Genomic DNA, 24,969 nt, shown 5'->3' with positions numbered 1-24,969 from the left:
GTGACATGAATGCATACATTAATGTTTTCATTATCAAAGGAATTTTATTCTCTTTTTGGGCATTGATTTAGGGAAATGGTCAGCACCAAACCATGCATCTATACCCCACTCTGAAATATATGTTAGCTGCATTGATGTTACAAACTTTAATCCCCTTCTATGAATGGTTGAAGACAATTTAAAATGGAGAGATGAGGTTGGAAGATTTTTTTGAATTCTTATCAAATATATATATATATATATATGTATATTTTGATAAAAATATTATAATATATTGATTTAAAAAAAAAAACAAGTTTCTAATAAAACAAAATAGTGGGTTAAGAATATTTTTAAATGTTAGAAATTCATGTACTTTTATAAATAGCTTATTTTGTTCTATTAAGTGACGTAAAAGATGATGGGATCATGATTCGATTTAGCTTATTATTTAATCAATTGAAAAAAAAAATGAGATTTAATTAAATTAAAGCAAATAAGAATGATTTAGCAAATAATTATGGTCTCGTATGATGCAATTCATTTAGCCTGGAGAAAATTAGGTTTACATATTTTTTTCAAAAACTGATAGCGTAACAAAAATGAAAAAATAAGAACATAAGATAAATTAATGAGTGTTAGAATCAGTTCATTTTTAATATAAAAAGTGTTTTTGAAAAAAATAGGTATTTGAAAAAAGTTTTAAAATACTTATAAAAATCTAAAAAAAGTTACTTATAACGTTTGAAAATCACTCATACTATTTTTAAGAAAAACACTTGAGATATTTTTAAGATAATTTTCATAAAAATACTTATAGAGAAAATATTTTCACTAAAAATACTTTAAGTAAAAACATCGTTCAACACACTCTTAGTTTTAAATTGGAAAAAAAATATGAAAAGAAAGATAATTTATCCAATTTTAGTAAGATTTGCTTCAAACCAAAGAAAAAAAAAATAATATGAAAAACAAAATTAATAATTTAAATTTTTCATGGGAAAAAATGGATTTTGACTCACTAATATGACAATATATGAAAAAAAGAATCTCAAAATTTTTAAATTAATATTATCTTTATTTATTTAAAAATAATTTAAAATGCATATATTTTTTAATAAGTCTTGTAATTATTCCCTAAAATACTCATTTTACTTTTCATATTATCAACATCAATGGACAATCAGATTCCTCCACGTAAATTGTTGTTAATGACATAACAAATAAAAGTCATTCATATAAATTGTTGTAGATAACAAAGCAAATAAAAAGGGTATTTAAAAAAATAATTACATGACTGGTTAAAAAAAACATGTATTTTAAATTATTTAAAATAAAAATAATACTAATTTAAAAAAAAATTAAGGTTATTTTTTCCTTATATTTTCATGTTAGCTTTCCCATTTTTCATCCCATAACTAATGAATTTTGAAAATTCCAAATTCAGCTTAAGTTGGAGAAGTTGATTGATTTGATGATTTTCTTTTTTCTTTTTTTTTTGTTTGGCATTGACTTCTTGAAGAAAAATAATAATAATAATAATAAATAATAATAATAGTAATAAATAAATAAAGGTAGGATTTAAAAAAACCTTTTGCGGGTCATTTGGGTCATTGTTTGTTGGTAGGAAGCATGACTCATCATAAGCCACAAACTCTATTTTATTATAATTGATCATATTGGCACAAAGCCCTCTGCTTCAAATCTCTATGAAAGCAGAAATGAGATATGGTGGACTCCATTAAAATACAAATAAAATTGAAATTGGAGCTTCCTTTATATCTTTTGCTAAAGAACGAAATCTAAGAAAACAACAAAACAAATAATAAAAAAATGTAAGTGGCATAGGAGAATGCAGGCCTACATATTGTTGCTAAAGTAATTATCATGAAGCCAGCCAAGCCTTCTTAATGGGTTGGGTTTTGTGGATCCCTTTTTAATTATTAAGACTCGGTTTGAGAAAGGATAAGTGCAAGAAGAATGGGAATCGAAAAAATAAAGGAGATACAAGAGTAAAATTAAAAACTTACTTTAGCTTAATTGAACTTTATCGGGTGTTTAGTAAATTATAATACTTATTATTTAATGATTTAAGTTAACTTTATATTAAATTATTTTTAAATTATTAATTTAAAACTTATTATTTGATTTTTAGTTTAAGAATTAAAGTTGTTTAGTAAAATTAATTTAAAAGTTTATTCTAAATCATTATATTGACCTATTTACCAATAAATTTTTTTGTTAAACATTCATATTTAAAGTATATAAATACATAACATAACTATTATTGATTTATTTGCTAATTAGTCTACCATAATCACCCAATTGAGGGTGAATTAGGTGTTAATCTCTTTTTTACAAATTATACAATCATGAATATAAGAAACAATTTGAGTAATAATACAAAAAATAATAATAAATGAAATAATTGCTTAAAGTAAATCAAGAATGGATATAGCAAATGCAAACTTGAGATTTTTATAGTGGTTTGGCATAATTCAATCAATATCCAACTCTCCTCAAGCTCAATGAGGATCCCACTAATAATGCTTTCAAAACAAACCTTTAAGCCTTACATTTGGATTATGGTTCTAAGGAATCTTTTATACTAAGGCTTTTAAATTTTAAGTCTTTAACTAACTCCCTTTTGGATTATAGTTCAAAAGCACCCTCTCAAGAGATACCCCATTCTTGATCTTCCCAAGTGATCCCACATTTGATAATTCTTACATACAGTTGAAAGAAAATTGATACTAATATATAATTTTGGCTCAATTGTGTACAAATAAACTAGGATTGAGATGTACTAAAATGAAATGTAAGTTTTGAAGTAAGGTATACTCAAATACACTCTTTTAAGGCTCAACTAATATTTAAAAATGATTTTATACTCCTCTCTTAGCAATACAAGAAGTTTGAAGTCTTTAAATAAGCATTAGAAGTTCAAACTAATTATTAAACACAGCTTTAGGTAAACCATTTAACCTTTTGGTTGAATTAGCTAATAAGTCGCTCATTATACGTTGCTCAACTAGTTTCAATCAGTTTCAATCATTCCTCGATCAAGGCTTTGCCTCAACAAACTTCTAGACCTCTAAGGAGAAAAGGTCAATTGGTTAACCTGTCAGTTGAATTAGTTACTAAGTTATTGAGTTATCCATTGCTCAATCGGTTCAACCAGTCCACAACCAATTGTGGTTTTCCCTTAACTAGTTGCAACAACCTTCTAGACCTTTGAGGAGTAAAAGAACCCCCTTAGTCTATCAATCTCAATCAATTATCATGAGGCTCTGAACAATTTAAAGTCTTTGTAAGTTTTTAAGATAAAAAATCTTAGGAAAAATCTAACTAGAACTCCTTAGTAGTTGAAAATTCTCTTAAAACAATTTTCATTTAATTAAAATTTAGGTTTTTGCATATCAATTTTTTTATTAAATTTAAGAAAATATAAAATCAATTTAACACTTTGCGAACTTAGGGGAATTAGGTGCATTAATAAAATATAAAACGCAATATGATCTCAGTGTACCAACAACCTTACAAAAAAACCTTAGAAGTTAAATTTGAAATGCCCAATCTTTGAAGTCTTCTCCTTTTTTATCTCCTCTAAAGGCTTAATATATCTTTTTGATTGCTTATTAGAAAATCTTCTTTCTAATCACACATAAAAATAATTATGAATTCTAAACCTTATTTAGTAATCATTAAAATCAAGATTAACTAAGTTTTGATCTGATAACAATGACAAAATATTTATTATATAATTGCAAAATATACTATTACTAGAAATGGGCAAATGAGGTACGAGAAATTGAGACTACAAATAAGTTAATTATTTTGATTCAATCTAACTTTAATTTACAATATTAAGTTATTTTATCAAATATGTTTATTTTATTTAATAATTTGAATTAAATTATTATATATTATTAAGTTATTAAATTAATTTATTAAACACTCTCTAATTTAATTTAATGTTGTATGAAAATTTAAATTTTGACAAAAGAAACGGATATCATGAGATTTCATTCCAAGCCCTTTTGTTTGATATGCCATGGAAACTTGTAAGAACCCAAGTTGTCTAGGATTTTAGTGGTTTGAAAATTTCCAGCTCTAACTAGGAGTAGGGATTGCTTAGCCTCCTAACTCGTCAAACCCACCCATGTTCCAGCTTTGAGAATACATATTGATAAGCAAATTTGACCGGAGCTCTTAGGATGCAATATTTTAGGAAGTGTTTTTAATATTTTTAATATTTAAAAAATAAAAAATTTTAAATATTAAAAATGATAGAAACACTCTCTAAAATTACTTTCAACATATTTTAAGTTATTAAAATCATTTTTAATTAAATTAATAAATTCATATAGAAAAAATATTCTTTTCAAAATTATTTTCTTAAAATATTTTAAAATTTTAATTTAATGCATAGAAAAGAAATTTTATATTTGAAAGGTACTTTGTTACCAAAAGAGGAGCGAGTAAGAAAGGAAAAAAAAGTGGAATTTTTTTAACAAAAGAGGCTAGCACAAATGGCAGATATACAATGCAATGGAGAAGAGGAAGGGCAAGGACGAGCATCTTGTTATTAATGTCTTAACAATTAAAATGTCATTTTCTTATTGTAAATTTGTAAATTTATAAATTTATAAATTGTGAAAAAGGAAATTGATATTTCCATAATTTCCAAGAACATACCAATTCTTCGCCGGGAAAGCTCCATTCCCCATAATAAATTAAAATTAAAATTACTCAAAATTAACAAATCCAAAAATCACGCACCAAGCCATACAAATTATGGTCATCGATTTGAAAATTACCGGATAATTCACAAATCGATCTCAAATCATATTTCTTCCTTCTGAAATTTCTGATGCCAAACAAAGAATAAAAGTATGCAATGAATAGCAATCTTCAATAGCTCTCAAAGGCTGCAAACATGTACAATCGGAGATGTTTCTTAAAAGAGGAAAAGAAGCAGAAGTTCTACGTACTGAGTCAACCCAGTGAGTCGCTCTGCACTGGCAACTCGCTTCCTCGACGTCGTTGGAAAACCTCTCAAAAAAATTCTATACAAAATAAAACAAAATTAAAAAAAAAAAAAAGGTCTCCGACGTTCAAAGATCGTCGGAACCGGCCATGGACATGATCGATAGCCGACTAAGTCTCGGCTCAAACGCCGCTCTCCGCCGCTGTTGATGTGACGACGGCCGAATCAACGCCGCCAACGCTCTCTTCACCAAGTCCCCTTCCACTCCCCCAATCCTCACCAGCGAGTTCGTCATCGCCGATCTCCGAGCATTCAACCGATTCGACTGGTACGCGCCGCCAGAGCCGGAGCCGGCGCCGGTGTTCGCGTTCTTGTGCATGCTACAACGAAACGAGCCCGGATGCGTCGTAGGGGAACATAGGCACGTCCGCTTCTGATGACTGCTCCCAGTGCTCTGCTTCCTCACCACTTGGTCCCGCGGCGACACCGAAATCGACCGTCTAGGAGATGTTGGCGTTCGATTGAAAACCGTACGGACGGTGACGGAGAGGACGACACACCGCGGTATAGGTTAACACGAGTGGGCGAAGAGGATCGCTTAAAAAATCAGAGAGCTAGAACAGAAAGCTGAAGTAGAGGAGATCGAGGAAGAGCAGAAGCGTCCAGCAGATGGAGATAACGATCTCTGGAGAATGGGTCCTCTTGATCTGCTTCTTGAAGAGTTCGCCATTGTCATATCAGTAGAGAGAGAAAGAGAGAATGTAGAGGGCAAGAAGGGGGGAAGAATCTAGAGAGAGAATATTTATTGAAAGGGCTGTTTGGGCCTCCAGTTTCCCAAACGTTGCGCGACTCAAGAGGGCTTTATATAGGATTTCAAAACCATGGCAGAATCGTAATTAACAGGATTTTCAAGGGCTCCTTAGTGGTTGGGTGCAACCGCGACGTGGTTAGGGTTTCACTTTCGGGTCCACCGGTTTCAAAGGCCCGTAAAAAAGCTATGGGCTGTTTTCGACCCAGACACCCACGCGATCATTGAAGCGTGGCATCACGTAAAATAAAGATCCATGACATATAAATTATAATTTATAACCTTCCGCATCAGGAGTTTCTAGTTCACACGCGAAAGAATGAGAATGGGCTTAGAGGGTGTTTCGAAAGCCTTGAGCGCCGAAACCGGCGCCATACGTCAGAAGATCTTGGGCACCCTCCGCAGTTGCCACGTATAGAAATTTAATATTTAAGCCATGGTTTTTTTTCCGGAAATTACTAAGACGCCATTCATTGTCGTCAGATATGGAATATTCCACCGCCTTTTTATATAGTGGTGGGACGAAACCACCCTCCAAATCTAAAAGTAATTCTCCCCTGAAATTAATCTTGTCTGCAAATTCCGTCTGTCACGCTTAAAAATTTTGAAATAAATTAATGCGCCAATCAGCAACGCCGGAAGCGGTGAAGGATTCAATTCTAGTGGCCATATTTTTATTTTTCCAATATAACTTAAAAAATGTATTTTAGGAATTAATTTTTAAAATTTAAATACAAAACATGCCTAAAAGGCTAAAAGTGTTAAAAAGCCTTCATCACAACATGATTCTTCATAAATTAAAATAAAATAAATGAAAATAGAATAAAAGGGAAAAAAATAGACATGGAAATAATTAGATTTTTATAGAAAAAAAAAATTTGGACTTCTTAATTTGAATGGTGAAATTTCTTAAATTGTTAAAAAAAGAAAATGTGCTTTATGAATTACTCTCTTTAAACAAATATAACTATTATAATTTTATTTCTAAATTAAATAAAAGTTTTGATTACATAATAAATTATGGTAAAAAAAAATTGTTTGAAAGTGTTTTTAGGAAAATCATGTATCAAATGATTTTTTTTATAAATATTTTAAATTATTATAAATTATTTTTTAGATTTTTAAAAGTGTTTTTAAAATTTATAAAATAGTTTTCTAAAATTGTTCTTTGATGTTTTGTATAACAAAAGTTTATTCGAAAATCTAATATTTTTAACCTATTTTAAATAGTTTTAAATATGTTTTAAAAATATTTTTTATATCTAATCTATTATTTGTAATTATTTTATATGTTGTATAATTATTTTTTAAAACAATTCTTAAAAAACAAGTGTAAATAATCGAAAAATAACTAAAATATGTTTTTTTAAATACCTTTTTTTATTAATTAAAAATATTAATAAAAATGTTATTATAAAATATTTTTTAGTTTTTTATTACAAAGAATATAAAATTATTTTTTATAACAATTGTCAAATAAGTTCTAATTTAAAAAAAAAAAACACTTTTTAAGGTAAAAATACTACCGAGAATCATTGTCAAAGGTCTAAATAGGTCGAAGAAGATAAAAATAAAAATAAAAGTGATAATAGAACTTTTTTTTAGTAAGAAAACTAGAATCGGGTTCATGTTTGAATTAATGCATTGTTTTTTGAAAGCTATTATTATGAGCCGTAATGATTTTGCCTTCCCTGCGTGATGCCCAAGCCAGCAATTTCTTTTCTTTTCTTTTCTTTTTTAAGCCATGGTACGTACTAATAGGCCATAATTCCTGATTCTCACCCACCTCCCAAAAAAGGGTAGAAGGTCACAAATTAATTGGTTGAACCAATTTTTTTTAACAAATTCATAGAATATATAGAACACATTTTTTAATTAAATAATTACATTTATTTTTATTATCTTTTTTAGGTATAAGGTGCTTATTTTTTATTTTGAATACTCCTTTTATCAAATGGTATCAACATTCTATAATTGTAAATCTTTTTTGTTATGTTTGGTTCTCAAAAAATAGGAAAAAAAATGTGAAGAAAAGAAAATAAAGAGTAAAAGTTGAAAGAAATAAAAAATAAAAGAAATTTAAAAAAATATTTAAAATCATTACATTGTTTTATATATTATTTCAAATTCATTTCACTTATTTTTCTAGTTCTGTATAAAAATTAAATAATTTAAAAATATATAAATTTATAATTAATTATAATTATATTTTATTTTATTTCATATTTTTTCATATTAAAATTAAATATAAGAAAATCATTTACTTTCAATTTTTTTTTAAATTTCCTTAACACTTTGCAAGAACCAAACATAGCCAAGGTATGTTTTTATAAAATGTATTATGTAACTAAATAAGGAAAATTGGAAGCATAAGTGCTTGTTTGGATGCATTCAATATTTTTAAATTTAAAATGGGAAAAAATTAATACCTTAATTTATAAAATATTTTTTAACGGTCATATAAAGTATATCATTAAATTAAAATTTTGAAATTTGATAATAACAAAATATGAATAGGGAAAATCAAGTCATAAGATATTTGGCAAATAAAAATAGAAGATATGGAATTTTTCTTTAGTAACCCTTTTTCTCTTTTGTAAAACAAATTGATTTCATATCCTCTTTTTAAAGTGAATGATAAAGTATTACAACCAAGAAAAAAGTTCCCACATAATAATGAAAGTGACATGGGGCACACTCTTATCTACTAATGTTACTTTTGTAATTTTGTCAAATTATTATTTATTCTTCTACATCATGATTAGCCTTTTCAATGATACCTTCTTTCAAGGTTGAGCCAACGGTTCACTCCCCTTTTTTATTTTATTATATATATATATATATATATATATATATATATATATATATATATATATATATATATATATATATATGTTAAAAATTCTTTTATATTTTGAATTATTGGCATTTTTTTTTCCATTTTTAAAATTTAATTTAAATGTATATTTTTTATTTGATGGTGTTTTTAAGGGATGGGAATATCAAGAAATGTATGGGATATTTTTTTAATATAATAAATAGAATATAGAAATTTCCTTGCATTTTGAAATACTTTTATTCTCATTTAATTTTAAAATATGTTTTTTTTCTTATTTTATAATAGATTTTTTTAAAAAAAAAATAGATCTTATTAAAATTTTATTCACAAAAATTAACGAGGATCATTTTTAAAGGAAAAGACTTCTCACCTTTTTTTAAGAAATTTCATATGATTAGCTATTAGTTTAATTTCACCCACTTTCCTTGAAATTTTAAATAAATACAGTGATCCTCAATGGTTTGAAAATTCATCAAACACCTTTCATATTTTGAATTAGAAATGAGGTGGTGAAAATACTAAATGAGAAGGATTGAGGAGACATGTGATGAAAATTCAAACAAATGAGACTAAATGCATTTAGTCAAAATCTTAAAAAATGTAAACGAAATTAACCCTTCAACTATTTGAAACCAAGTCATTCACGAGCTTATATTAGACTCATCTTAGACTTACCTATTTTAATTCTAAATTTTATTTTAACTTTGATGCAATGATTCAATGAAAATTAAGGACATGTTTGATAATTGTTTTTTAAAATAGTTTTTTTAAAAAAATTTTAAGAATAGTTTTTAAAAAACCGTTCTTTGATGTTTTATATAACAAAAATATGTTTGAAAATATAAAATATTTTAAACTTATTTTTAATATTTTTAAAAATAAATTTTATATCTAATGTTTTATTTTTAATCATTGTACATGTTTATATAATTATTTTTTAAAATAACTTTCAAAAATAAATGAAAATAATAAAAAACAACTAAAAAATTTTCTTTAAAAATATACTGTTTTATATTCCTAAGAACAAAAGATACAAAACAATATTTTATTATCAAACGATTTTTGTTATTTTGTTTTGGGGAACATAAAATATTACGGATAAGAGTTATCCAACAGGTCCTAAGTAAAGGAAAATTTTTTACATATATAATATAAATGAAATTTCTAAAGATATTATTTTTTTATTTTTAATAACAATTTAATATATTAATACTTGTTTTGCAACATTAATGTGTTCTATACACGAGAATTATTACTCTACCTTGACTAATAATAAAATGTCACATGTCTTGGAACTTAATAATACATTACCAAAATTGTTTCTTCCTAACATGTGACTAGATGCTTGCTATATTTGGTTTTCAACTATAATTGTGTCAATACTTTTTTTTTGTTGTATTATCCATACAAGTTATATGTCTTCAATTAAATGTTGGCCATTGAAAATGGTTATGCTCATGGAAGATGATTTCTTTTACTTTTACTTTTGTTAAGTAAAAATTAAAATTCTTCTAAAATAGTTGTGTATCGATGATCATAGGTATTTGAAAGTGTTATATTTGACAAAAGATCGTGATAGTAATATACTTAATAAGTTAGCATCAATACCCTGAAGGATTAAGATGGATTTGATGTATCTCAATTATGAATCAAATCCCATAAATGATAAGCACGCCAAAACTAATTAGGTTGAATGATTAAAGTGAGAGGTTCAACAAGATGAGAAAAAGGAAATCACCATGTTCATATGCTTACATGTCATATCATTTCTATTACAATGAGAAAATACAATGAACTTGCCCTTACACGCCATCTCTAAGAGCTTTTATTTAGTTTGACACCTAAGATTTGGTGAACCCAAATCAATATCGAATCAATTATTGTAGAAATTATGACAATTCAATGTATTGACTTCTTGTTTCAACAAATTTAGATTTCATAATTAGCGGAGTTTCAAACCATATGCATGTTCGTTAGCTTACCAAGTCTCATGAGTTTTCTAGGTAAAATATGGTAAAAATACGTATATTAAAGTTTATTTATAAGTGTAATTGACATAGGTATAATTAAATAGAAAAATATGGTAAGTAAGGATATATGAGTCTTAGTATACAATTTATTATTTATCTAATCAAATTAATTTTAATTTATTAAATATTAGAACTTCACTTTTTTTTATTTTTATTTTAGTATTTTTTTAATAAATTTATATTTTTAATATTTTAAAATAAAGAGATTCAAAATTAAAAGAATAGATATAAAAAATTTAAAAGTGAAGTGATAGTAATTTTAAAAGAGGATTAATGAGATAAATGATGATATATTTAATATTAAAATTATAATTTATTTAATTCAAATATATTTAATAATATTAAATAAATGAAAATACATATATGATTTTTTTTATATTTAATTATCATATAAATGATATAAAAAAAGACTTGTTAAAAAATTATAATGTTGGTTTTATACTTTTATTAATCAATTAAATAAAAATTAAAATAAAATAATTAGAATTTTTTTTAATAATGAATTTTTTAATTGAAAACAACAGGGTGGCCATTGTTGTCCATTCATATCAACTTAAGTATACCCATCCTTAATATCTTCGCTAATATTTGTTTCTTCGAGATAATAAGTTTTATTAAATATTTTTAATAATTTATTAGTTTAGGAGGCAGTTTGTGGAGATTTGGAAGTTTGTACAGCAGCGGGTAATGAGCGGCAAGAAGGGACACGTGGTGCCAGGTGTTGTGGAGTTTGTGGACCGAACATGTCACCTTTGGACTTTTCTGAGATTTTTCCGCTTACGGTTGACCTCTTCTGACTTGTGTGCCGGCCAAGAAAACTCTCCCTTACGGCTGTTTGCCCAGGTTTCATTACAGGTGTCACTTACTTTGTTCCTCACTGCTTGTTTGGATGCGGCTCTTGATCTTATCCAAATACGGATTTGGATTCTATTTTGATTGCGTTTGGCCGAGCGTTTGAGATTTCTGTCCTTGTATTCCGTATTGAGTGAAGCCAATCGGTCCACCGTTGATGTGAAGCTAATTCCAGCGGAATAGAATTTTGGAGATGAATTTAAAAATCGTTTTGAAAAATCGGATATTTCACCGATATATCAAATATCGGACGAGATCAAAGGGAGAAATATCGAAAAAATATCATCAAAATATCGTTGATATATCAGTTTGAAACACAACAAAAAAAATCGAGTCTAAAGCGATGCATGAAGTAGTGACAAAAAAAACAAGTGTGAAGCGCGTGGAGCAAAAGAGGAAGTTTGTCAAAATATTAGAGATATATCGGTGAATATATCGACAAACACATCGGACGAATATATCGCATATTTAGGAAATATCGAAGATTTTTTTGTAAGTTTTTTTTTAAAAATATTTATTATTATTTTTATTTTTTAATTATTTATTTTTAATTTATTTTTATTTTAAATTTATATTACCATTTTATTTTTAACTAAATTTTATAGTTATCTCATTAATACTATTTTAAAAAATTACTATCACTTCATTCTTTTTTTTATCATTTTAGTTTCATTTAATTTAAAATGTTTTATTTTAAAATATTAAAATATAATTTTACTCAAAAATTGCTACAATATAAAAAATTAATGAAGTCCTAATATTCTATAAATTAAAATTAATTTGATATGATAAATTAGAAATGATTTTAATTATTTAAATAAATTAATGTTAATAGAAAAATTGTCACTTATAATAAATTTTTAGAAATCAAATCTCAATAAAATATTTATATAAATCATTTAATTTTTTATTTAAAATGTAATAAAATATGTTTAAATAAAATATTTTAATTTTTAAAATAAATTAATATAAATATATTAAAGGAATTTATGCTAATTTTTTATAAAAATTTGATAAATAATATATGTACAATTAAATATAATATTTATCAAATTTTCATAAAAAAATAATATTACTTATTTATTTTATCATTTTTTTTTTGGAGTTTTTCAAGCATTCTTGTGAATTTTGAATAATTTTCACCTTAATATTTTTGTCAAAATATCCATCGATATTTTTCTGATTTTTTGATATATCCATAAAATCCAAGTACCGTATTTACCGATATTTTAATCTTGGTACAAGTTGTGTGTAAATTATTAAAATTAATGTATAAATCTTATTAAAATGAATTTAAGAATATAATAAGTAGTAAATTTATTGATAATTGATTTATTTATAGTTGAATTAAATTTAGGTGTTGTTTGTTTTTTTAAGTTTTTGTTAAAAATGACTTAATTTTAAATTTTTAATGATTTATTTTTTGACTTATTACTTAAAATTTTTAATTGAGTAGAAAAAGTTCAAAATGGTGTTTGTTTGTTTTTTTTTTAGTTTTTTTTTGTTGAAAGTATTTTGCTTTTAGACTTTATATAGTTTATTTTTTTTCTTTTTATTTTTTCATGACTTATTATAAATTTTTGGTTGAATAAAAAAAAATCAAAATATTTGAATTTTTCTAAATGAAAAAAGTAACATGTTAGGTTTTTATTTACTTTTTAATACTTAATAGAAATAAAATATTATAAAAACAACCAATCTAATACTTAACATTATTAAACACTATTTAATTTCTAGTTCTATTTAAAATTAAGTAAAAAAAACAAATACCATCAAAATATTTGACTTTTTTTAAATACTAAAAATCAACCATCATAATTAACAGGAACCTATACATTTTTTTTCTTAATATTTGATAGAAATAAAATGATAAAAAACCAAATAACTTAATACTTAATGTTATTAAATACTAATTTTTATTAAGTTCTATTTAGAATTAAGTAAAAAAAATTGAATACCACTTTAAACTAATTGAATTTAGAGTGCATTTGACACTACTTAATAATTAAAGTGTGTTTGAAGTTATTTCTATTTGAAGTAGTTTTAGTAAAAATATTTTCTTTACAAGTATTTTTGAGGGGATCACCTATAAGTAATTTTTCATTTTAAAAAAAAAATATTTTATGAATTTTGTCAAATATTTGATTTTTCTTTAAAAGTATTTTTATCCTAAAAATATTTTTTAAAATAACTACCAAACATACTAATAATTGAGTGAATCTTGATGGATTTGAATTACCTTGGTGAATATTTTCAAGTAAAAGAAGATTGATTTAATTTTTTTTCATATTTAATTTTATTATAAAAAATATAAATATAATTAAAATTAATTAAAAATTTATATATTTTCAAAATTATTTTGAAATAAGTTTTCAGTAGTATATAAAAATAATTTATTTCTTTTTAAATCTATTTTTTACATCTACATATTTAAAATTACTTTTTTTTTCTCCTATTAAAATAATTAAAATCTTGTTTGAGAGTGATTATAGAAAAATTAGCAATGATTTCTAATTTTTAGAAATATTTTTATTGGCGTTTAGAGTTAGGTAATCCAATTTTTTTTTTTTTTTTGTTGGACTTGAAAAGCTTGTAGTATGGTATATGTGGTGAAGGTAAAATTATGAGAATTTTTTGGGGTATGTGATGATAGCGAAGGGATCAACTCGATGGATACAGGAATAAATCTGTGTTTTTATTCTGTTTTGTTTCTTATTGCTTATTTTTGTTATTTCGTAATAATTGGAATAAACTTAAATTTATTTTCTAAATTGCAAGCCCAAATTTGAAGTTTTAATTAAATACTTTTACAAGATTCAAAGTTGGTGGGTGTAAAAAAAGAAAAAGCAAAAATGGAAAAAAAGAAAAGAAAAAAGAAAATCATGTGAGCTGCACGTGATGCCGTATTCAGCGAAGAGTAATGCTTCCATGAGAGAGGGGGTGTGAAGGGAATACTTTCGTTCTTCCTTCCCTTTTCCCTTTTTCTTTTCTCTCCCTGTTTCTTAGTTCTCGACCTTTCTTATGGTCTGTGCTGCAGAAAAGTAGAGGCGTTGGACCAAATTAATAGCAACCACAGAAATAAAGAACGAGCTGAAATGGCGCCCCCACCACAGGCCAGAGACCAGAGACCACAACCGAAGCTTCTATAATATCAGGCTGAAGCTTCCTTAACAGACTCTTCTTCCCCACAACGACTTATTACTAGTCTCCATTCAGCCAACCCCAGCAAGCCAGCAGCAATGCAATCTTCAAATGTCGGCATCAGACCACCACAACCACCACCTCTCCAAAATCCTTTCCTTTGGGACCCACATTTTTGACAACTCACTACACTAAAGTGACTGGGTCAAATGCCGAACCGCCTATTCGTTCACAAGACATAAAATAATTCAGAGTCCCTTTCATACGTGGTCTGTCGTTAATAAAAGCCACATCAACCCATTCAAACACTCTCTTTTTTAACAATCTTCGTGGGCTCCATGCGTATCAGTTTTCCATTCTTTGGTTACACGTGTTTCTTATTTTTTGATTTTTTTTGAATTTTTTCGGGATAAAAAATGATATTATTTTGTGTGATTAGAGGTGGGTTTTCCATAGTTAATTTAATATTTTCTTGACTCTGGTTGGCGGTTCATGGTTGAAAAGTATGCCACGTGGCCATGCTCTAAAATTTCTTGTCTGGTTCCTTCTTTTCATTAACTCAAATTCTATGTCAAAAGAAACACCTGGATGGTTTTTCCATTGATTTTTTTTCTTTTCTAAATCAGATATAGAAAATTCAGTTTCATTAGTTGAATTTTGACCAAATAACTCAAATCATCTCCCTAAAAGTTCAATAGTACTCCCAATTTTAGCAATAGAAAACAATTTTTTTGGTTTAAGCAAAAGTGTTTTTTTATATATTTGAATATATTAATTTTTTTATTTAATCATTTTTACAAATAAGGAAAATAAAATCACACCTTAAGAAAGTTGCTTGGTTTAATGTTTTAAAACATTCCTACATTTTTAAAGTTTGAAGATTTTGTTTAAATATAAAAGATATAAAAATCTTATACTTTGTTCGATAATAATTCTAAAAATTGTTTTTAGTTTAAAAAACAGTTTTTGAAAAAAAAGTATATTTTTTTGTAAAATTTATAAAACCTTTTTAAAAAATAAAAAATCACTTGTAATATTAAAATATCACTTCTAATGCTTTTTGGAGAAACACTTGAAGTGTGTTTGATAGTGATTTTAAAAATCACTTCCAACATTTTTAATACTTAAAAATTTTTATCTTTCAAGTATTAAAAGCGCTTCATAAAATTATTAAATGTACTTTTGATAAGTGATTATCTTAAAAATATTTAAGAAAACATATTTTCATTAAAATATTTTGAGTAAAAATACTGTCGAACACATTCTTAACCCTTTATTTAAAATTTGAAGTTCTAAAATACATTTTTATATTGACTTATATTCAAATTTTAGATAAATTTATATACATTTAATTTTAAGATTAAAAACCCGTTTTGTAATGATTTTAGGAAATGCTTCCAATATTTTTAATACTTAAAAAATTTTATCATTTAAGTGTTAAAAATATTAAAATATTTTCTAAATTACTACCAAACATATTCTAAAACCAATTTTATGTTGACAATAGAAAAAGGATCCTTTTATAATAGTACAAAGAAAACAACTTTGAAAATTTGTTTTTCACTTTTAAAAATTTCTTCCATCCTATTATTTTCCACCCTACTTTCTTTCAAATGTAAGACTCAAACACCCCATTCAACTATGATTTGCAGTCATTGGGATTTAATTTGCAACTACAAAATATGTAGTTGGTAGGTAGTGGTTTATTGTGTAAATGATATGATGATTCAATTTGATGCATGTGCATGGCATGTGCATGGGAGGTATTGGAATATAGGAAGGTTCCCTCACATGGTGGGAAAGCATGGAGAGATGTGAAATTGGGCACTCTAAACAATGAAGGGCAAGGTCACACATGGATGGCTGATTGGTCAAAGTCCATGCCCTTTTTTAAGCTTCTACCCTTCATCTGTCACATTCAACCAAGCTTGGTTTCTTGACTTCCAAGGTCATTGGGTCTAACCCTAATAATTTGAGTGCCCTTCTTGCACCAACTTGTGTAACTTAAATGCAGAATCAACACATTGATTTAGTCATAGAATTGGGTTTTTCATTCCCTTTCAAATGATTTTTTTTCTTTTAAATATTTTTCTAATTTTCTTTAATAAAATATGTATAAAATTGATAGTTCAAACCTTAAGATTTAAGTTTAAATAATTTTTTTTCTAATTTTTTATTTTATTTTATGCCTCACAAACTATTATAAATTTGAAAATAGTTTTTAAAGGTCATATTTAAAAAAGATTCTATATTTGGTCAAAAATCTCAACCATTCCAAATTTCAAATATTTGAAGCTAAAGCTTGTGGTCATCACCCTAATCGCAATGACTAATGGTTTAATTAAGGTGAGACCATTGTTTTCAAAATTTTTAACTCCAGTCTTTGTTTTGGTATCAACTCTTTGAAAGTTTTCCAAAATCTTATTCAAATGATTGTTAATTCTTTAGAATTAGTCATATAGTCTGAACTTTTTACGTGTTTCCTGTTTTGTTTTAGAATGAGTAAAATAATCATAATTAGATTTTTTTTGTTTTTGTTTTTGCTTTTGCTTTTAATCATTCAAAGCTTCTAGTATCAAACCCTTTTAAATCACAACAAATGTGAATAATTTGAGGCAATAGGTTTACAATTAAGGGTGTAACTAAAAATTAAAAAAAAAAAAAATCAATAGAATCGATCCAATTCAACTGGACCTGATCAAATAGATTTAGTTTTCAACGACCATGAAGTTCATTTGATTTTAGGTTTTTAAAAATTGATTTGATTGATTCAATTTTTAGTTTTTTTGTCTCATAGTCGATAAAAACAAATCAAATTGGCATTTTAAGACTTTGACCTCTAGTGGTTTATAGTCTTTAGGTTAATGTTTGGTTCCTATAAAATTTGAGGGAAAATGTGAAAGAAAGAAAATAGAGAGAAAAAGTAGAAGAGAATAAAAAAATGAAGAAATATATAAGATACATTTAGTTTCAATAAATTATTTTTATATATTTCTTCAAATTCATTTTACTTATTTGCCTTTATTATATAAGATTAAATAATTTATATATATATATATATATATATATATATATATCTGAAAATTTTTAATTATATTTGATTTTCTTTTGTATTTTTTACTTGAAAAATCAAATATAAGAAAATTATTTTTTTAATATTTTTTTTTTAGGAATCAAACATAGCATTAATGTTTGATAATTTTTTTTTTTCTAAATTTTCATCATTATGCATATTTTATAGACTCCAACAAAGTAATTCATTATCATTTGTTTATGATTAAACTAATTTTTAAATACATTTATTATATTTTGAGCTATAAATTTAACAAATATTATTTTTAACTTCAAACCAAGTTACTTTTAAAAATAAATTAGACTTAACACATCAATTAACTTACATTAGATAAATAAATAAAACCAAATTATATCGATCTTTAGTTTGACTTTTTCAATATTAAAAGGTTAGTTCGATTTTGATTTAAGTATAAACTAAGCATATCAACTCGATTAATTTTTCCTCTAAAAACCAACTAAACCACATCTTTTTACACCCCTAAATCCTAATTACTGCAATACTTCCAAGGCTACCATGGGCCTCGTTGGTGCTAATTAAGTTTGTATCGAAGCATTTGTTTGACAGAGTGTAAGATTATGACTTCACTTCGGAGTTTTTAGGCTAAAAGTCTTTGCGCCCGCATGAAGTATTTTCTAGTCAACTCCGTAGAAGTTTGGAGTCCAACTTGTCCTTATAATAATATCATTAAATATACGTAGGAAGATTTCCAAATTCAAAAGGCTGAGTCAATGGAGCTTTACATGCCATGGCTTCCATCATACTGCAATAATTTAGACCCTCTATACCCATAATAAAGAAAAAGACGTGGCTCCTAAATCACCTTTTTAACCTAATAAGATAAGATAAGATAAGATGATTAATAGATGAATGACTTTGAGGTAGGATGTTGCATTTTTCTCTAACATAAATTCTATATCATGAACGTGACTACCAATTGCTTTTTCTTTATTTACTTCTCTGAATCTATGGCTAAAACACCTCTAAGGGCTCGACCATTACTTCTGTTATAATCAAGCCAATTTCTTTGCTAATATTCCCAATCTCATCTCTTTCAACCCAGTTGTCCAACTACCTATGAAACTTGCTCAGCTCTACTATTCATCATGGTGAGCACAATTCTAGACTCTATGTTCAGCTATGATTTACTAGGTTATCTTCATGGTACCTAGCTATTCCAGAACCCTACATGCATCCTCTAGGAATGACAAGACAATTTGATTCTTCATACAATCCTCACAATCGTTGGAGTTGCCGAGTTGGTAGTTGCTGTGGGGAATAGGACCAGCAGCTAGCCGGTTGGTTACGCCCAAGTGTTTCACCCAGGTAGCATGGCACCCGATTAGGATTTGACACTCAAATGGCTTGCACTCGGACAGCTGCATGTCATAAATGTGTCAGTTACACATTATTTGCTGAGTTTTGGGTCAAAATGGCCCATTTATTAAAAAAAATATATAGAATTAACCGATTTATAAAATTTATGTTTAAATTGACTTTTTAATGTGACGTAAGAGCCATATTATAAATATGTATATATTAGTTAAAGCTTCAATTGATAATTGAGATTTTATTTTTGAACTGAAGTCGTAGTTGTCAATTGAGGCTTCAGTTTTTGAACTGAAACCGCAGTTATTAACTGAGACTTTATTTTTGAACTGAAACCTCAATTGATAACTGAGATTTCATTTTTGAACTAAAACCACAATTTCCAATTGAGACTTTAGTTAATTTTTGTTTAAATTTAAAATTTAATTAAAAATGATTAAATTACAATTTTATTATTGAAATTTAAAAATATACTTTAATAATAAATTATTTATATTTAAATTTAAGAATCTAGTATTAATTCAACAAACATAAACTGATAAATAGAAAATATTATAAATGAATGTTTATTTATTAATAAATTAATAATTTAAAATAATATATTTATATAACATATAAATAATATATAAAATTGTATAATTTATTAATTTAAGATATTTAATTTATTGTTTTTTAAGATATTAATTTATTTATATTATAGCAAATTTATCTTTATCGAAATAGTAATATACTTTTAAGCCACAGTTGTCAATTGAGATTTCGGTTAATTTTTTTTCTTACTTTCAAATTTAATTTAAAACTATTAAATTAAAATTTATTATTCAATTAAAAATATATACTTTAATAATAAATTATTTGCATTTAAACTTATGAATTTAGTATTACTTCAACAAACATAAATTGATAAATACAAGATATTACAAATGAATATTTTATTTATTAATAAATTAATAATCTTAAAATATAAATTTATATAACATATAAATAATATATAAAATTGTATAATTGATTAATTTAAGATATTTAATTTGTTATTTTTTAAGATATTAATTTATTTATATTATGAAAAATTATCTTTATTGAAATAATAGTATACTCTTAAGCCGCAGTTGCCATATATGGATTTTTTTGACAAAATTAGTTAATGAAATTAATTAGAAAAAGTCTACTACAAAATATAACTTTTAGTAGTTTAATCAAAGTTACAAAAATACCAAGTAAACATTTATATAGTAGAAAAAAAAAACATATAATCCCACATGCCTCCACAAGGAGAGAACCTATGTGTAACTGGTACTCTCTTTCTTTTTGGTCACTCCTCTCTAATTGTAGCAGGTACTGCATGTGACACATGAAGAACATCTGTCTGTGATGGAGCTGGAGTTGGAAATAGAAGTGGTGGTGGAGGTAACAATCTAGGTTGACGTAGGCCCTGCCCACCCCTCAGAATGGCTGGGGGTTAATCTAGCTAAGTGTATGTGTCAATCTGCATAGGTATAGGGACAAATATAGATGACTCTGGTGATGGTAGAATTGATGTCCTAAACTCAAGTCCTAGTGTTAGGAAACATCTAGGTGCAATGAAAGGGGATTGACATATGGGGTAGCAGGCACTGAAATTAGGTTTGAAGAGGTAGGTGGTTGTACTGATAGTGGGTTTGAATAAGTAGGGGGTTGCATTGATGGTGGGTCTGAAGAGGTAGGGGGTTGTGCTGATGGTGGGTCTAAAGAGGTAGGGGGCTGAACTGAAGGTAGGCCTAAAGAAATAGGGGGTTGTATTGATGGTGGGTCTCAAGTTTACCCCATTTGAGATCGAGAGTATTGCTACTACACCTATCACACTTGAGCTCACCCCATCCAAAACTATACCACCATTCAAGAATATGCCATAACAAACACAAGCAATACCAGTCCATGAAATAGGGAGAGATCTCAATCTTCCTAATCAACAAGAGCTCTATGTTTACTCTCAAGGAAACAAGTTGCTCATGAACTCTATGCACTATCTAGAATTCGAACTTATGCTAGGAACTAATATCTCATCTTTAGGTAATCTTGAAAACATTTTTGAAACACTAGATGTGCCAATTGTCCATAGGAAAGGTGTTAGATCATGTACAAAACATTCGATTTCTAAATTTGTGTCATATGATAACTTGTCTCTATCATTTCCTGCATTTACCATAAATTTATCTAGTGTTAATATTCCCAAGTCAATAGAAGAAGCCTTAGCTATTTCTTGAATGGAAAAATGTAGTCCTTGAAGAAATACGAGCACTTAAGAAGAATGACACATGGCGTTTGGTGAAACTACCACAAGACAAGAGTGTAGTAAGATGTAAATGGATATTTATTATCAAATTCAAACCAGGTGGATTGATTGAAAGATATAAAACACAACTAGTTGCAAAAGGTTTCACACCAACAAGTATATATGAGTCTCCTACTTGACTTTAAAGAAGATAAGAAAGACAGAATGGTGTGCAAGTTAAATAAATCAATATATGGGCTAAAATAGTCTTCGCGCACTTGGTTTGATAGATTTTCGAAGGTGATTAAGAGCCATGAGTACTCATAAGGGCAAAATGATCACATGTTATTTGTTAAACACTCATCAGATGGAAAAATCATAGTCCTAGTAGCATACGTAGATGATATAATACTTACTGGACACAACTTTGAAGAAGTGGAGAAAATTAAAAGATTGATGGCAATAGAGTTTGAGATTAAAGATCTTAGAACTTTGAGATACATTTTGGGAATGGAAGTCATAAGAAATTAGAATGATATTTCTATATCACATTAGATTTGTTAGAAGAGACAGGTATGCTCAACTACAAATCAATAGAGAATCTTATTGAACAAGGAGGCAAAAAAAAAAAAAAAAAATGATTGAGAGAGATATGGTTGATAAAGGACAATGCCAATGGCTTGTAGGAAAACTAATATGCCTTTCACACACAAGACTTGACATCACATTTGAAGTAAGTGTAGTAAGCCAATACATGCATTCACCATGCCAAACACACTTCAATTTCGTTTATCGAATATTGAGGTATCTTAAGAAGACTTAGAGGAAAGGATTATTTTTTGGTAAAGAAGGAAACAAAAAAATGAAATTTTTTTATAGATGTAGATTAGACAAGATCCGTCAATGATAAGAAATCAATATTTGAGTATTGCACACGTCTTTAGGGGAATTTAGTGACTTGGTGCAACAAAAAGTAGTCTACAGTAGCAAATAACAGTGTTGAAGTTGAATACAGAGTCATGGCTCAATGTATTGGTGAAGCAATTTGGTTAAAACGGTTGCTAGAAGAGTTGAAGATCAGTTGTGAGTTCCCTATGTAGCTTTATTGCGACAACAAGGTCACAATCAACATAGCACATAATCTAGTCCATCACGATAGAACCAAGCATGTGGAGGTGGATAAACACTTTATTACCAAAAAACTATAAAAGAGAATAATCAGCATGTAGTACATTCCTACAGACCAACAAGTTGCAGACATACTCACCAAAGGTCTCTCAAGACCATTGTTTGAGTACTTAGTAGGCAAACTTGAGCTCATTGACATTTATGGCCAAGCTTGAGAGGGAGTGTTGGCAGATAAGATCTAGTTTTTAGGAAGAATTTGAATAAGTCAATAAGTTTTATTTAATTTTCTAGGTTGTTATTTTCATTTATCTAGATTAGGAGTTATCATTTTATTTTTTATCTTTTGTTTTTAAATTCAAATAAAGTAAATTACTTGATAGAAACTAAGCTACAAATATATTAGGAGTAGGTTTTAGAATTTGTTGTAAGCTCTTGTTCAACTTAAGTCTATTTAAAATGTAATTTCCATTTGATTAAAGAATGAAGATCATTTTCACATCTTCATATACTTTGTAGTTTCTAAAGACTTTGTTCACTTACCCTTGTGCAACCTTGCATGATTACCAAAATGCTCTTATGCATAAAAGTGAACCTAGAGCTAATCTAACCCTTATAAATTGTGCCATAAAAGTATATGAGCTTGAGCGGAGACCATTGGAACCCATAGGATAGTATTGACTCCCTTATAATTCAATTCTAAAGTTGATTCAACATCCCACTATAGAAAATCAATTACATTCTAGTACCCTATGTAAATAACAATGAGACATTAAGTGTTCGGGTTTGTGACCTATTATTCATTGCGTTCAGTTTTCCAATGAACTTATGTCCATAGTTTAACAAGGTGAAAACTATAAACCTTTTAAAACTAACTCTACTATCCTTACGTTATAGATTCTCTTATTATATGTTCAATTGACATATTTTAGTTTTCTAAGAGCTTATGTCAAGTTCCACTTAAGAAACTATTATGATTATAGTTTACATAAACACACCTCCTTAGAATCACCTAAGAGGATACTTTGTTTAAATCCTATGAGATTTCATGATGCTTTTATTGAAAACACCTATTGGTACTAATTTTAATCAACAATAACGCAATCCATAGGGAATATATGGTCAACTTACAATCTCACTCATTGGTCAAATCCATTACTAACTTTAGCATAGACTTAGTATTCTCTCAAGGTTGAGAGATAACACAATGTAGTAGCTTTGTGAAGTCATGATAACTTGATAACCATATGACATGACTCATTGTAGGTCTTTTCCAATGTGTAATCATACACACTAGTGCTCTCACCATGGGAAACCCATCCTAATAGCCAAGACCAACCATTTCTCTAATTAGGAGGTAGTGCACTATAACCTCTAATAGGTTGCCTAGGCTTGTGAACCAGTTATGAACAAGTCAACCATTTGTAAGGAATCCATGACTTGTATCTTTTGTGCAACTTTTAATACACCTAAGTCACATACACTATAAGAGATACACGTTAGAATACTTACAAGGTATAATGCATGGAATGAGGATGGATAAAAGTGAACTAAAAATTTATTAATAAATAATAAAATTCAAAAGTTTATTATATTATATCATGCTTTTAAGGGCTTTATCCTAACAAATTGCACCACCTATAGAAAAAAGAAAGTTAGAGGTAGACTTATGAGAGTCCTTATCAAATTGAAAGTTTGAATTTGTATACCTAATGGGTACTAACTCATCACTATGGTACACTAACATGTAATCCCCTGTTTTCATAAGATACTTGAGTATATGTTTGACTATTGTCCAATGCTCTAGTCCTAGATTGGATTGATATCTACTCATCATCCTTACAACAAAGAAAATGTCCCGTTTAGTGTTAGGATAGAGTCTTAAGAAGTATGACATTGATGTAACAATTTTGGATTTGTTATTTATTGATATGATTCCTATTTCCTAATTTATCTATCCTATTTCATACATTATACCTTATGAGCATTCTAACGTGACATATCTTGCATTGTACATGACTTGGGTGTATAAGAAATAGAATGAAAAATCTAAGTCATGGGTTTTTTTATAAGTAAAAGATTAATTCATTGTTGGTTCATAGACTTTGGCAATCCATTTAAGGTTATAGTGCTACCTCCTAATTAGAGGGATGACTAGTCTTGGTGATTGGGATGAGGTTCCCTTAGTGAGTGCATTAGATTGTATGGTTATACATTGGATAGGACCTTTGGTGAGTCATGACACATTGGTTATTAGGTAGTCATGATCGATCAATCTCACTAAGGTGCTATATTGTATAAACTCTCAACCTTGAGAGGATACTAAGCTTGTGCCAAAATTTGTAATGACTTTAACTTATGGGTAAGGCCTTAAGGTGGTCGTATATTCCCTGTAGATTGGATCACTATTGATGGAAATTAGTAGCAAGAGGTATTCTCAATAGACAAAGTATTCCCTTGGGTGATCTTAAAGACATATGTTCAAGAAATTTATGGTTGTAGTAGTTCTTTGATTGGAATTGACTTATTTGTGAGCTAGAATATGCTAATTG

General features: G+C 27.4%; 1 pseudogene; it reads right to left on the bottom strand.

The window, feature by feature from the left end:
* Nucleotides 1–4,777: 4,777 nt before the first annotated feature.
* LOC117910425 lies at nucleotides 4,778–5,793 on the bottom strand (annotated as a pseudogene).
* Nucleotides 5,794–24,969: the final 19,176 nt, after the last annotated feature.

The sequence above is a fragment of the Vitis riparia genome, unplaced genomic scaffold, assembly GCF_004353265.1.
Source record: "Vitis riparia cultivar Riparia Gloire de Montpellier isolate 1030 unplaced genomic scaffold, EGFV_Vit.rip_1.0 scaffold736_pilon_pilon, whole genome shotgun sequence".
NCBI lineage: Eukaryota > Viridiplantae > Streptophyta > Magnoliopsida > Vitales > Vitaceae > Vitis > Vitis riparia.
This window is presented reverse-complemented; position numbering and strand designations above follow the sequence as displayed.